We start from the raw sequence: 13,404 nt of genomic DNA on the forward strand, positions 1-13,404 counted from the left end.
TTGGAGATGCCCCGTAGCTGGAAATTCTGGGGCAGCGGCAAACACATGCCGTGGCCCCAATCCACCCTGCCACTGGCCGAAAAAGGAGCAGAAAAGATTTGCTCCTATTTTGGCCAGTAAAGTGCCGACTTTGGCGACCCTGGTGCAGTCCCAGGGTGGTTTCCAGGTGCTCTGGGGGCGTGCAGCATCTAAACACCATGCCCCCAGAGCTGCTAGAAGTCACCCACACCTGGTACTCTGGGGGCATGCAGCGTCTAAACACCATGCCCCCAAGCCACCAATAAGCCAGTTTTTCAGACCAGTCTGTTCTGGCCCTTTCTCTATTTTCATTAATGTTGCTGGTTTCTTCTATTTTCATTACTTTTTGCTAGGTATTAACAAATGCAAAATAAAAAAATATTGATAATGTGTCTCCAAGTAGAGACTAAGAAGCTTTTACCTAGAGTCACGGTAGAATCTTTTCAAAATAAAGTTCATATAAGTTTAACAAGCAAGCAGTATTGCCATTGAAGGGGTTTTTATATGCTTCTTTTCCACAGAAAACTGTACCCAAAGCAGCTCACAACATCAGCTGATCATTTGCAGGGGGTAGGACGGGTTTATAAGGACCCAGCTGAGGGAGGATGGCAAAGGCGATGGGTTTGCACTGGGTCAGAACAGAGACCCAATCACTCTACACAATTATAGTGCTATTATTCTATGTTAACTGCCATGGCTTCATCGTATAAAATCCTGTGAGCCTGTAGCAGACCAGAAAAGTATTGTACTGAAGATGTTCACCAGCAGTTTCTGAGACATTAAATTCAGTTTATCTGTGCCCCGATCAGCAGTATCAGGGATGTATCTTTGCAAAATATTCTTAGTTCGATACAAGTGTTATGAAAAAACAATGATCTAGAGAAGCGGGCATCAAACTTTTCATACTTAAAGAACCCTTTATATACCTATTTGTGTGTGGCATGCTTGTGGGAACATTCCCAGTTTACACACAGGACTGGCTAGTAGCTACACATAAGGGTGCTTGATGTTGAACTCACGGTGAATCACAGAACTTGCCTCTTAACAGCCACTGCTGCATGGGACGGAGAAGGACCACAAATGCTGGAAAATACTCAGTGACAAATCCCTAGTGGGTTTCTAACACAACTCAGAGTATCAATTAAAAAATAATAATTGAAGAAGAAAGAGTAATGCAAAATTATACTGTCCGGGCCTAGAAGAAGTAGAGCAAGTCATGAACCAGAAAGGACAAAGCAGCTGATGAAGAAACCAGATAAAGCTTGCAATGATCCTGAGATAAGCATGCTACCACTTTCAGTTCTATCAGAATCCTAAGTGCATTGTGACTGGGAACTGGGGAGAGGGTAGAAAGTTGGAGGGGTGGAACTGAAGGTGGGTTCTTAAGATCCTGAACTGGAACACTGAATATCCATTCACGCTGGCTCATTTTGCTTTAGCCCCTATTTATAACAAAGGATAACAAACTGCCAGGAAGCAGGGTTATCCCTGATTAGTACTTGAATGGGAGACTGCCAACAAATACCAGGTGCTGTTGGCTATATTTCAGAGGACCTGGCAAAACCACCTTTGAGTATTCCTTGCCTAAGAAAACCCCATAGGTCACCCTAAGTCAAGCATTCACAAACACGCAGGACTTTCATGACTGCTAGTCAGCAACTACATCTTCTGTCGCTTTGGCATTAAAATTAAGTTTGCAGAGTTGCCTCTCTTATGTGACATTTTGGTAATGGCCAGGGACTGTAATCAAAGTATAAGCAGTGTCAGATCCCTATAAGCCACCAGAAAGGAGCTTTTAAGGAGCCTTGGGGTTAACAGCTTTATAGCAGTGATTCTCAATCTTGGACCCTAAATATTGTTTAGAAGACTCAGCCAATAAGGCCAAAGGTGAGGGGCCTCTGGGGACCCAGAAATTGGGAGCCACTGTTCTACATTACCTGATATCTTATCTCTTCTTCTTCTTCTTCTGCCACCATTCAGTCAAATCCCTGAAAGCTGCCAGTAAAAAAGTTGTTTTTTTTAAAATCCAGAGCTATGTTGATCCTTTGTAACCTGATAAGGCTGACATCTATAGCAGTCCTATAAAAAAAGACTACTTCAGATTAAGTAAATCCACCTAAATGTATGAGCTTTCAAATATTCTTAACTTCGACTGAATACAGTCCATTTATGCTTAACTTCTCCCAATGAAATCTTTACTTGAGTGAATGTAATTTTGGCTTCATTATCAACTAAGTCGCTTGGGGGCTAAAAATTACAGAATAAATGAAGCACGTGTCAGTAAAACTGTTCCTACAATCCAAATGAGTTCTGTAAAAAAACACCCTATTTTGGAGACAAAGAGTTATGAGGTAAGAGTTCATATATAAAATTGAAAAGAAAAATTAATGATAAAACATATGTATTATTACAAACATTCATATTCCAAAAATATTTTTATAGATACAATTTATATCTATGTGTAGATAGATAAATAGACAAAAAAACAGATGGGCAGATTCTATATGGAATTAAGAAAAAATTAAGATGTATTGAAAAGTCAGTGCCTTCAGGACTATCCCTTCCCTCTGCCCCTTTTAAAAATAAATGCCAGTCCACAAGAGGGCAAAAATTATAAATATTTATTTAGCAAATCTGTTTCCATCCAAAAGATGGCAGTGGCAGATCAATCATCAGTGCGTATATTACAAAACAAGCGAGGGGAGGAAGGAAGGAAAGAAAAATGCTATCTTGAAGAGGACTTCCCTTCACACAAAATAAATTGCTGTTGTTTACAGAACACTAACATTTTGATTTTCTCTAGAGGAATGATAATGGAAGTGACTGCTGCCCCACCAAAATGTGTGTGAATAGTGAAATTCTAGATCCAAGTAAAAGGACTGACTGAAAAATGGATCATTTATACAACACAACACCTTGGAAATCATTGTGTCATACTTCAGTCACAAACATAAAGACAGCAGTACTTGAAAATTAACCAGTAGTTTAAGAAATTATCTGCCACAGATATGACTCTTAAAATAAATAAATAAATAAATAAAAATACATGATTCAACCCAACAAGCTAACATGCTCAGTTTGTGTATCTAGGCATCTTATTTTTCATTTGTAGATTATTAAAATATACAAAAAAGTATAACTCATGTTAAGTAATAACTATTTTTATGAATTCTTGGATAAAATTGCTGCTTATGTAGCCTTAGGCAGCACATAACCCACAGATAGTTAGCAGGTGAAGATGTTTTCATTGTTTATCTGCACCAGGAGAGATGACTATTATTGTTGTTGTTGTAGTGGTTGTTGTCTACACCACATTTGGGTTGATCTCTGTGCCCCCCCCCATGGGGTCAAACAAAATTTTTGCAATTTTTCTCGAAACTTTTTTCATCCCAAAATGCTCTCTACATGTGAGGGGCATTTCCATCACTTTTTAACCCACCCTGGATCAATTTAAGCCCAAGAGAGTCCTTTAAAAACAGAAAATGAACAGGCAGTTACTTCTGCTCACTTCCTGTTTAAAAACACTCTCTTCTCCTAAGCCTCAAATGACCCATGAAGGCCAGAAAAACAAGGTGAAAATGCTACTTTGTCCTCTAGAGGGCATTTGGGGGCAAAATTGGGTTTTTGTGTTTGTTTGTTTTTTCAGAAGTGAGAAAACGAAAATGGCTTCACCTGTGCCAACCCAAAAATGCTTGCATCTCTGTTATTTGTGTATCCTAGTACTGGGACATCCTTCCAAAAGAGTGAGCGGACACTGTGAAGCTTGCATAGCAATTTTTGTTCCCTAAGACACCAAGGAACTGGGGAATGGGTTATGTAGCAAGGATTGGAGAATGGCTGTTTATTTCTCAAGAGGCAACAGGCTCCTGTAAGTTTCGACTTCTATCAAATTGCTAACTTGGTGGAATTTTCCCAGCATATGTGCTTTCCCATAGTGACTTGGTAACCCTAAACTAAAGTGCGACTGCGTTATACTCATGCCGCTTCCAGCATACTCTGGAAGATGCACCGGGAAAAATGCTGGCACTCCCCGGAAGAAATAATGGGGCATGGTGTGGGCACAAGCACCATTACTTTCAATGGGACTTGAGCATATGCGTTTTTTCCCTTACACGGGGGGGGGGGGGGTCCAGAACGGATCCCTCATGTAAGGGATGGGCCGACTGTATATTAGCATGTAAGCATTTGAGGTTCAAGGCTGTCATTCTCACCAGTTTCTGGTCTAATAGCATGAGTGATAGAAATGCATTTCTTTCCCTAAATAAAGCTGGAACCTTGATTCACCAGGCATGGCCTTCTAATTTCTCCTAGAGTTACAAAGGAAAGAAAGTCATAGTAAGTGCACCAGAGAGGTCAGCCTTACAAGGTCTCCTGGGAAGCTAATATGGCCCCATACGCCTACACAGTTGCCCACCTCTGCTTTAAACAGTAGTACGGTCAGAATGCTGCAGTAACTGATCAATGACCTGTCTATAGGGACAATGAGAATTATTATAATCATCAATGCAAAGAAATAGAAGACAGCAAAAATGAGAGCAGGAGATCTCTATCGTAAGATATGAAATATCTAAGGAAAATTTAAACCATGAGCAGAGACACTATATGACTAACAGAATAACTATATCTTGTTAGAGACACTATGTGATGAGGATAAAATAAAAAGACAATGGAAGTAACGTGTTGAGAAACGACATGAATGACACTTTGTTTCACAGAAGAACTTTTTGACAAGGAACCCACAATTTTTAAAAATGAATTGAAAGATACTCACACAGCACTTGGAAGAAATAAATCACCAGGAATAGATAGCATACCAACAAAGCTGTTTGAAGCCTTAGGTCCAAAACACATTGCAGAAATAATCCAGTTCGAGACTGCTTTAACTGCCCTGGCTCAGTGCTACGGAATCCTGGGAACTGTAGTTTATTGTGGCACCAGAGCTCTCTCTGACAGAGAAGGCTAAATGCCTCACAAAACTAGTTCCCAGAATTCCCTAGCACTGAGCCAGGGCTGTTAAAGCAGTCTCAAACTGGATTATTTTTGCAGTATGTTTTGGACCTTCAAGAAATAATACTTCTGAATGTCGATAAAAATCTGCCAACAAATATGGAAAACTAAACAAATGACCACTTACTGTACATCCAATTCCCAAGAAAAGAGACACCAAGTATTGTGGTAAACATCCTCCCACAGAAGCAAAGGTATGCTGAAGATTTTACTAAAGACTTTAATAGCAATTTTACTTAAAAAAGACTTTTATCATGCATAGAGAAATAATTTTCAGATATCCAAGATGGATTCAAAAAAGAAAGAGGCACTAAAGATCATATTGCAAACATTATTGGCTAATGGAGTGCATCAAACAGTTTTTGGAAGAAAATCAACATGTGCATTATATATTATAGAAAAGTCATTGATTGCGTAGAGGGAAGTGCACAACTGTGGAAGGCTAAATCCTATTATTATTATTATTATTATTATTAAGGACCTGCATTGGTTCCCCAGAGATCTTGGAAGACCATAGCACACATTTCCGTAAGATAAAAATTGAAAGGCGGGTTTGCCCCAAATGGCTCCAAACACCCTCTGGGAAGATTGGGGGGTTTGCCATGTTTTAAAGCCTTTCTGGGACATTATAGACCCAGAGTTTTGGGGGGGGGGGGCAACAGGAAGTCAGTGGAAGTAAATCTTGTTCACATCGTTTTTAAAAAAGCCTCTCCAGTTCTAAATTGGTCCATCATCCCATGTGGTGGAAAGGCCCCACTGCTCCTAGGGGGAGGCCAAAAGTGTTGTTTTTTTAATTCACAAAATGTTTTTGATCCAAGGGGCCTATAAACATAAGGAAAATGCTCTCCAACACCCAGAGGCCATCTGGGAATATTTAGAGAAAAACAATGCTTGAGGAAAACACTGTTTGGACCCTTGGAAGCTACAAAAAAGGCCCTGGGGTCACATGCAGCTCACAAGACAGACACACACGGCTGGTGTTAGAGAATTATGGCTCACTTTAAAAGACAGGTGTAACTACAACATCTGATTGTCCTGACACATAGCCTATATTCTGAACAAGAGGTCACTCAGGAGACAGCAGAGAAACAGAAGGTTTGGGAAGTTGAAGGCTTTCACAGCCACATCCATATTTTTGTCGATTTTTCAGGCTATGTGGCCATGTTCTAGAAGAGTTTCGTTCCTGATGTTTCTCCAGCATCTGTGGCTGGCATGGAAGAGAGTTGGGTATGTATATACACTGTGTGAGAAGGGTTGGATGGTAAGAGACGACAAAAAGGCAGCATGTTTGTCACACGTTATATGCAAAACAATCATACAGAAAGCAGGACTGGATCAGAGGAAAGGCATGAAAACTGGGGGAAGAAACATTGACCATTTAACAAAGACTTGGAACAACTGCTTTAACTTAAGGATGAAAATACAAAGCAGGTTTACATCTAAAATTAAGGGTCTGGACAGACAGGCCAAAAAAAAGCTGCTCGGGTCACTTTGGAAGTATGCTGTTTAAATGACACACCACAATTAAGAGGGCAGAAGCTGTGCCAAAGTTGGGTAGATGTTTATGTGGCACAGCATCAGTGAGTGAAAGGGAAGAAAATGCAAAAGTCCTCTAATATCGTGTGTCATTTAAACAGCATACCTCCAAAGTGACCTGAAGCGCTTTATTTTGGCCTGACTGTTCAGGACACGGCCTGTCCTGTTAAGGAAACAAAAATAATGTCAACAGATGATTTATACAACTTTAAAGTAAGTAATTTCAAAGACATCAAATTTGTTAAAGATTTTTTTAAACCATGACTCAGTCATTAATCAAAATGGAGACTACAGTGTTTTTCCTTTAAAGGCATGGTGTTGAGAATTCTGCAGTACAGAAACATTATCTTTTCTGTGGGTGTTCCATGTGCCCGGTTCATTATTTCAAAGATATGATGATAAAATACCAAATATAAATGATGTACAGGGATATTCCAGTTATCAAAGGCTCGACAAAAAGCTGCTTTTCCAAAGCTCTGTTCTTGTCACTGGCACTCATCCCACTCCCCACTGGCAATCAAAGAATTAGTCGGGATGCAATGGCTGCAGCTGAATGTTGGGCTTTGGAAGGAAAAGCAGAAACAGCCACAATTGTCCCACTTGATAGAGATTTATGTGTACCCATCATCGCTCCCACAACCAGTTCAGGATTAAAGTTACAGGAGCAATATCCCATCTCCAACTTGGCAACCTATAGGCTGGGTAGATGTTTAGGTGGCACAGCATCAGTGGAGTGAAAGGAAGAGAAATGCAAAAGCATTAATTATTACTTCAAAACAGGTCACTAACAACATTAGCAGTAGCACTGATAATGCATTCATAATGTATCACAATTTCAACACAATACTGTAAAACTCTTTTTAGTCTTTAAGGTGTCACAAAATCTATGCTGTTATCTGTCTGTACTTACATCTATTTATTTTTATTTTTTTCTTTCAAAGCAAACCCTCTAAAAAAACGGATCAAGCAACAGCATTGTTTTCTGCCTGCCCACTACCTGTGGAATGAAAGAAGTAATCTGACATTGGAACATGCCACCTTCTAGCCAATGGACACCACCTACTAGCCTAAAGCACTAGCAATATAGTAGGTCTTTGGCATACGCTGGGGTTTGGTTCAAGGAATGCTCCTGGATACAAAATCCATGATGTCAAGTCCCATTAAATACCAAGGTGAAGAAAATAATGTCCCTTGTATAAAATGTCAAAATCAAGGTTTGATTTTGAATTTATATTTTTTTAAAGTATTTTCAAACCGTTGATATGATGAATCAGTGGATACAGAGGCCTGACTGTAGTAGCAGAAGCCAATGTTGACATCTTAGCCTGTTACAGACAGCCAAAATAAAGCTGCTTGAGTCACAGTGGAGGTATGGTGTTTCAATGATGCATGCGTCCTAAGAGTCCAGAGGTCGCACCCAAAGCCACGCTCCAGCCCTAAGGACTGGAGCATGGCTTTGGTGTGGCTTCTGGACTCTTAGGACCATACATCATTGAAACACCATATCTCCACTGTGACTCAAAGCAGCTTTATTTTGGCTGTCTGTAAAAGGCCTTAGTTCCCAAGTGGTGTAGTATCATTACAGAACATTCGAATGCAGCTAGACCCAGGCAACCAGTGAGTCATAAAAGTCATAAAGACAGGGGACAGAAAGAGAAAGACATCAACTGTCCAAGTACACTCAGCTGTGGCAGATTTGCAACTTTTCACCTTTACAGCCCCAAACTAATGAAATTCTAGTTTTCTCGGAATCCTCACCAAATGCTTCATTCTTCCCTACCCTCCAGGTAACTACATTTTATTGTATCAATTGTAAAATGGCATGAAGAGATTAAACCACAAAACTTCCTTTATTTTTCAGTTGGGGAGAGGAACCCCCTGAGGCTAGGGGGAAAAAGACAACCAAGCAGGGAGACATGAGACCCTTTCCACACTTGAAGGAACGCTCTCCCTACATAATCCGCCCCACACTCTCAGAATAACTGGGAAGAACACTAGAATTACAAACAACTAGGTTAGTTTCAACTTCCCAAAGAACCTTTATCACAAGCAGCCCAAAATTATGGAACAGTCTCCTTGAAGAAACCATCTTATACTCCTTGGATTCTTTTAGGAAGGCAGTTAAGACGGATCTCTTCCGCGAGCTTATCCACTGACCTCATATAAGAAATACTGATCCTTCCTTCCTTGAATCTGTATATTTCCATTCGCTGTCATTTTGGATAGAACTGGTTTTAACGAATTATAGTTAATTTTTATTGTAAATTATTGTTGTGTCTTGATATTTTATGGGCTGTAATCCTGCTCTGATCCACCTGGGAGAGGCAGAAAATAAATAAATAAATTATTATTATACCATTACTTAGTTACAGCTATGGTTGCATTTTAACTATGACAACATCAAATGGAAATGAAGTTTGCAGTTTGCTGACGCACCCCAGCTCTTTGGATGCGAATTCTAAATACCTTCCCTAAACAGCAGGTTCCAGGACTCCATAGGATATTGCCATGGCAGTTAAAGTGGAATCATAGCCATAACTACCATATACAGTGGTCCCGTCGAATCACCGCGTTACGAATCGGGATACGAAAAAATAAATAAAAAACTGTTTCGGGTACTTTTTTTTTTTCGGCTTACGAAAATGGTGCTTTCGGAGCTTTTTTTCCACAAGGGTTCCACGCTAGGAGCTTTTTCGCTAGGAAGTCGTACAAATAGAACGTACAGTACGTTCTTTATGGAACTATAATTAAAAATCATATACTTTTTATCTGGAAGACACCTCTCTGATCTCCAGGTTCCTCCAGTAAACTCTCATAGAATCATACTGGAGACCTACAAATGTCTAGAGAAGTGTTTTCTCTAGAACATCTAGGTTCTCCAGCACAACTTTATGTCAATCTGTAGAGTTGTGCTGGAGGACCTAGATTTTCCTACAGAGAACACATTAATCAAAACAGCAAGCACAAATCCGCAAGTAAAGCTGCAAATGTGGAGGGCCAACTGTGTGTGTGTGTGTGTGTGCGCGCACACACACACACAGATTAGCTGTGTTGCCATACAGCAAAGTACAATTCAAAGATATAGCCATGTTAGTCTATAGAATCAGTATGTAGAGAGATCTGTAGGAACTTTGAGACTAACGAAAGAAAGAATTGGCAGCATAAGCATTCATAGACTTCAGTCTACTTCCTCAGATGCTTGGGTGGAGTGGAAGCCATACACCAAGGATTTTGAATTTGAATAAATTCTCACATAGCTATGGCATGTATATGTCTGTCCCTGGCTCCACTCCACTAAAAGCATCTGAGGAAGTAGACTTAAGTCTAGGAAAGCTCAGCTGCCAACTTCTTTCTTTCAGTTAGTCTCAAAAGTGCTACAAGAGCAATCAGCAAAGTACAACAAGTCCAAAATCCACAAAACAGTGATACTTCATAGGACCAACCAAAATACACAAGTGTCCATGTGAAGCCAACTGTGTGTGTGTGTGTGTGTACACAAGTGATCTTTCTATAGGACCAAACAAAAGACACAATAGTGTCTGTGTAGAGGGCCAACTGTGTGTGTACACAATACAAGTGGCACTTCTATGGGACCAACCAAAACACACAAGTGTTGTGCATGGAGGGCCAATGTGTGTGTACACACAAGTGATTCTTCTGTAGGACTAAACCAAAATAAACAACATGTGCATTTGATTGGCCCCATAAAGGGCGTGGGGTGCTTTTAGGGTGTCATTGTACTTGGCTACAACGGTGTGAAAAGGCACGGGAGGTGTGTGTGTGTGTAAGGCAAGGTTTCCCCCATCCTTGTGTGTGTGGTGTGTGTGCGTGTAAGGCAGGGGTTTCCCCCATGATGGCCCCATCCTCCTTTTCATTCCCCCCTCAGTCACTAGGCAGTGGTCTTAAACTTGGCGCCTTTGCTTGTTTTGGACTTGCATTCCCAGAATGCCTCGCCCTTGGCGCCAATGGCTGGGGCCCCTGGGAGACTGAGTCCAAAGCAACTGAAGGCAGGAAGGTTGAGGAGGGGCTTAGAGGGCGCCTTTCAGTTGTTAAGCGCGGAAGTTCTATGGCGGGGCTGGGGGAGGGGCGGCTTCTCTTGCTCTCTCCTCTCACCCGACGCTCCCCCCAAAAGCCCTTTTTATTTCATTCATTTTATTAAATCCCGATTCTCCCAAACATCCGCCACTGCAGAAACAACCCGTTTGAGACTAACGCCTTGGCTCAGTGCTAGGGAATCCTGGGAGTTGTAGTTGTGGCTCCAGAGCGCACGCTCTCTGCCAAGAAGGGCAAATGTCTCACAAAACTACAGTTCCCAGAATCCCCTAGCATTGATCCAGGGCATCAAAGCGGGCTCGAACTGGGATATTTCTGCAGTGTGTTTGGGACCTAGTCCCAGACACGAAGTGAAAACAACGACCCTCCTCCTGAAGAACCATGCCAGAAAGCCCCGTGATAGCCTTGAAAGGGCTCCCAAACACCAACAGCCACACCTTAGCCCTTTCTGATCGAGGACAGAGGAGACTCACCCTCGCCTTAACTGGAAACCTCAGGCTCAGGCTCAGGGAGGGAGGCCAATGCAGCAGGGCCCTAGTGCTAGGCGCCTCCCTGCTTCATAGGCAGCTGGATGGAGGTGGGTTTCCTACTAGGCAAGGCAAAGGTTAAACTCCCTGCAGGCCTCCAACCTCCTCCTCAAGAAGCCTGCCCTGGCTCAACCTTTGCGGTGCTGAGGAGGAGACCTTTGGGGCATCCTCTGCATCGCCATCATCTTTATTATTTCTTCTCTAGACTAGCTATTTAAGTGCCCAGCCTCCTGCCTATGGACTACCTGGGGATTGTACTTGTTATTACACTACTATACTACTACTGTACTACCTTAGTTACTATGAATCCAGGATTTGTATTTCTACTACTACTACTACTTGTACTGGTTACTATATTACTGAATCCAGGGATTTGTATTTACTACACTACGACTATTTACTACTATGTACGATGAGTTAGCTATAACTGCAAGATAAGCCTTGTTAGTCTGTAGGATCTGTAGTGGAGAGATCTGTAGCACCTTGGGATTTAAGTCCAAAACACACTGCAGAAATAATCCCGTTTGAGACTGCTTAACTGCCCTGGCTCAGAACTAGAGAATCCTGAAACGAGGCTATCCACACTGCAGAAATAAGCCAGTTTGGCCCCACTTTAACTGCCCTGGCTCAATGCTAGGGAGTCCTAGGAATGTAGTTATTGCTGGCACCAGAGCCTCTAATAGAAGGCTAAATGTCTCGCAAAACTACAGTACCCAGGATTCCCTGGCACTGTACCATGGCAGTTAAAGCAGTCTCAAACTGGATTATTCTGCAGTGTGGATGCACCCCTAGTATTGTGCCAAGGGTCCTGAGACAGAAGCTAAATGTCACACAAAACTACAGTTCCCAAAATTCCTTAGTATAGGCAGGACAGTAAAAGCAGCCTCAAACTGGATTATTTTCTGTGGTGTTTTGGACCTTTTTGAAAGAAAGCATTGGCAGCATGAATTTTCTCTAGTCTAAAGTCTACTTCTCAGATGCAAACGCATCAAATGTGTCTGAGGAAGTAGATTTAAGTCTAGGAAAACTCATGCTGCCAACCTCTTTCTTTCATTAGTCCCAAAGTGCTACAAAATCTCTTTACATATTATATTATATTTGTATTATTATTACATGTTTAAGCTAATTGTCCCAACAATCTGGGTACAGTACTCATTTTAGCAACCTCCGAAGGATCCAGGCTGAGTTCAGGGACGTAATTAGGATTTAAGGAAGGGGGGGGTCCAAGTAAGTGCCACCATTATAATGGGGCTTGTGGGTCGGCGGTGCAGCAGCACACACCATTCATTTTGTCTAATGGAAGGGGGGTCCGGACCCCAAGAACCCCCCCCCCTTTTGCTACAATCCCTGCTGAGTTGATCCTGAGCCCTTGTCTGGTATTGAATTTCTTCACCTTGTGGTTTGTGATGAGCAGCTGCAATGCAGGCATTTAACCACCATGCCACCAGCCTTCTGAAGATTTGTAATTTCAAGGCATTCAGCCTTTCTGCCAAAGAGTGTTGCCGTCACAAAACTAGAAATGCCAGGATTCTGTAGACGGAGACATGGCGTTAAGGGTGGTTTCAAATGGCATATTTCTAAAGTGTAAAAATTGCCACAGCTTTCACAGAACGCTGACGGCAGAAACGAAAAACTCATTTGGAAATGTGGGCTGGAGGAGAATACTGAAGAGATTCTTTAGCACACCAGCCTCCTTCAGTCATGCAGGAATACACAATCAGCGCACTGCGACAGATGGCCATTAGACTCGTTTAAAACTACAAAGAAGGCAACGCCACCACCGTGTGAGGGAAAGTGTTCCACTGTTACATCAGGACACCTCCTAATGTTGAGAAGAATCTCCTTTCCTGTATTTGTTCCCTCTACATACTGATATTCCAGATTAAATGGCATGACTTGGCCCAGTACAGACAGGCCAAATAAATCTGCTTCGGGGCACTTTGTAGTATGTGTGTTAAATGGCATGTGTCCAGAGTCCCGGAAGCCGCGCCAAAGCCACGCTCCAGTCCAGACGCTTAGGATGCATGCATCATTTAAACGCATACCTCCAAAGCGACCGAAGCAGCTTTATCGGGCCTGTCTATACGGGCCCTTTGAATTCTAAACTAAGGCTGTTTGCACTTTGGACATAAGCCTGAACTCTCCCTGGAAGCCAGATGATTAAATTGGGTGGTCGTACTTTGGCCATATCATAAGACGGCAGTAGAAAAAGAGGAAGACTGAATGCCAGATGGTTAGACCTAATAATTAAAGTCACAGGCCT

At 41.9% G+C, this 13,404-nt stretch overlaps 1 protein-coding gene across 2 annotated transcripts in view; it reads right to left on the bottom strand.

The window, feature by feature from the left end:
* The window catches only part of FANCC (FA complementation group C), an 83,204-nt gene extending 72,023 nt beyond the window's left edge, over positions 1-11,181 (bottom strand). Inside the window, exon 1 of one of the 2 annotated variants that reach the window (XM_042453711.1) lies at positions 11,088-11,181. The gene's annotated coding sequence lies outside the window, so the exon portion shown is untranslated. Of the gene's footprint in view, positions 1-1,955; positions 2,177-11,087 lie in introns of those variants that run through there. The other variant, XM_042453710.1, reaches the window with a different exon arrangement.
* Positions 11,182-13,404: the final 2,223 nt, after the last annotated feature.

The sequence above is a fragment of the Sceloporus undulatus genome, chromosome 2 (genome assembly GCF_019175285.1).
Source record: "Sceloporus undulatus isolate JIND9_A2432 ecotype Alabama chromosome 2, SceUnd_v1.1, whole genome shotgun sequence".
Taxonomy (NCBI): domain Eukaryota; kingdom Metazoa; phylum Chordata; class Lepidosauria; order Squamata; family Phrynosomatidae; genus Sceloporus; species Sceloporus undulatus.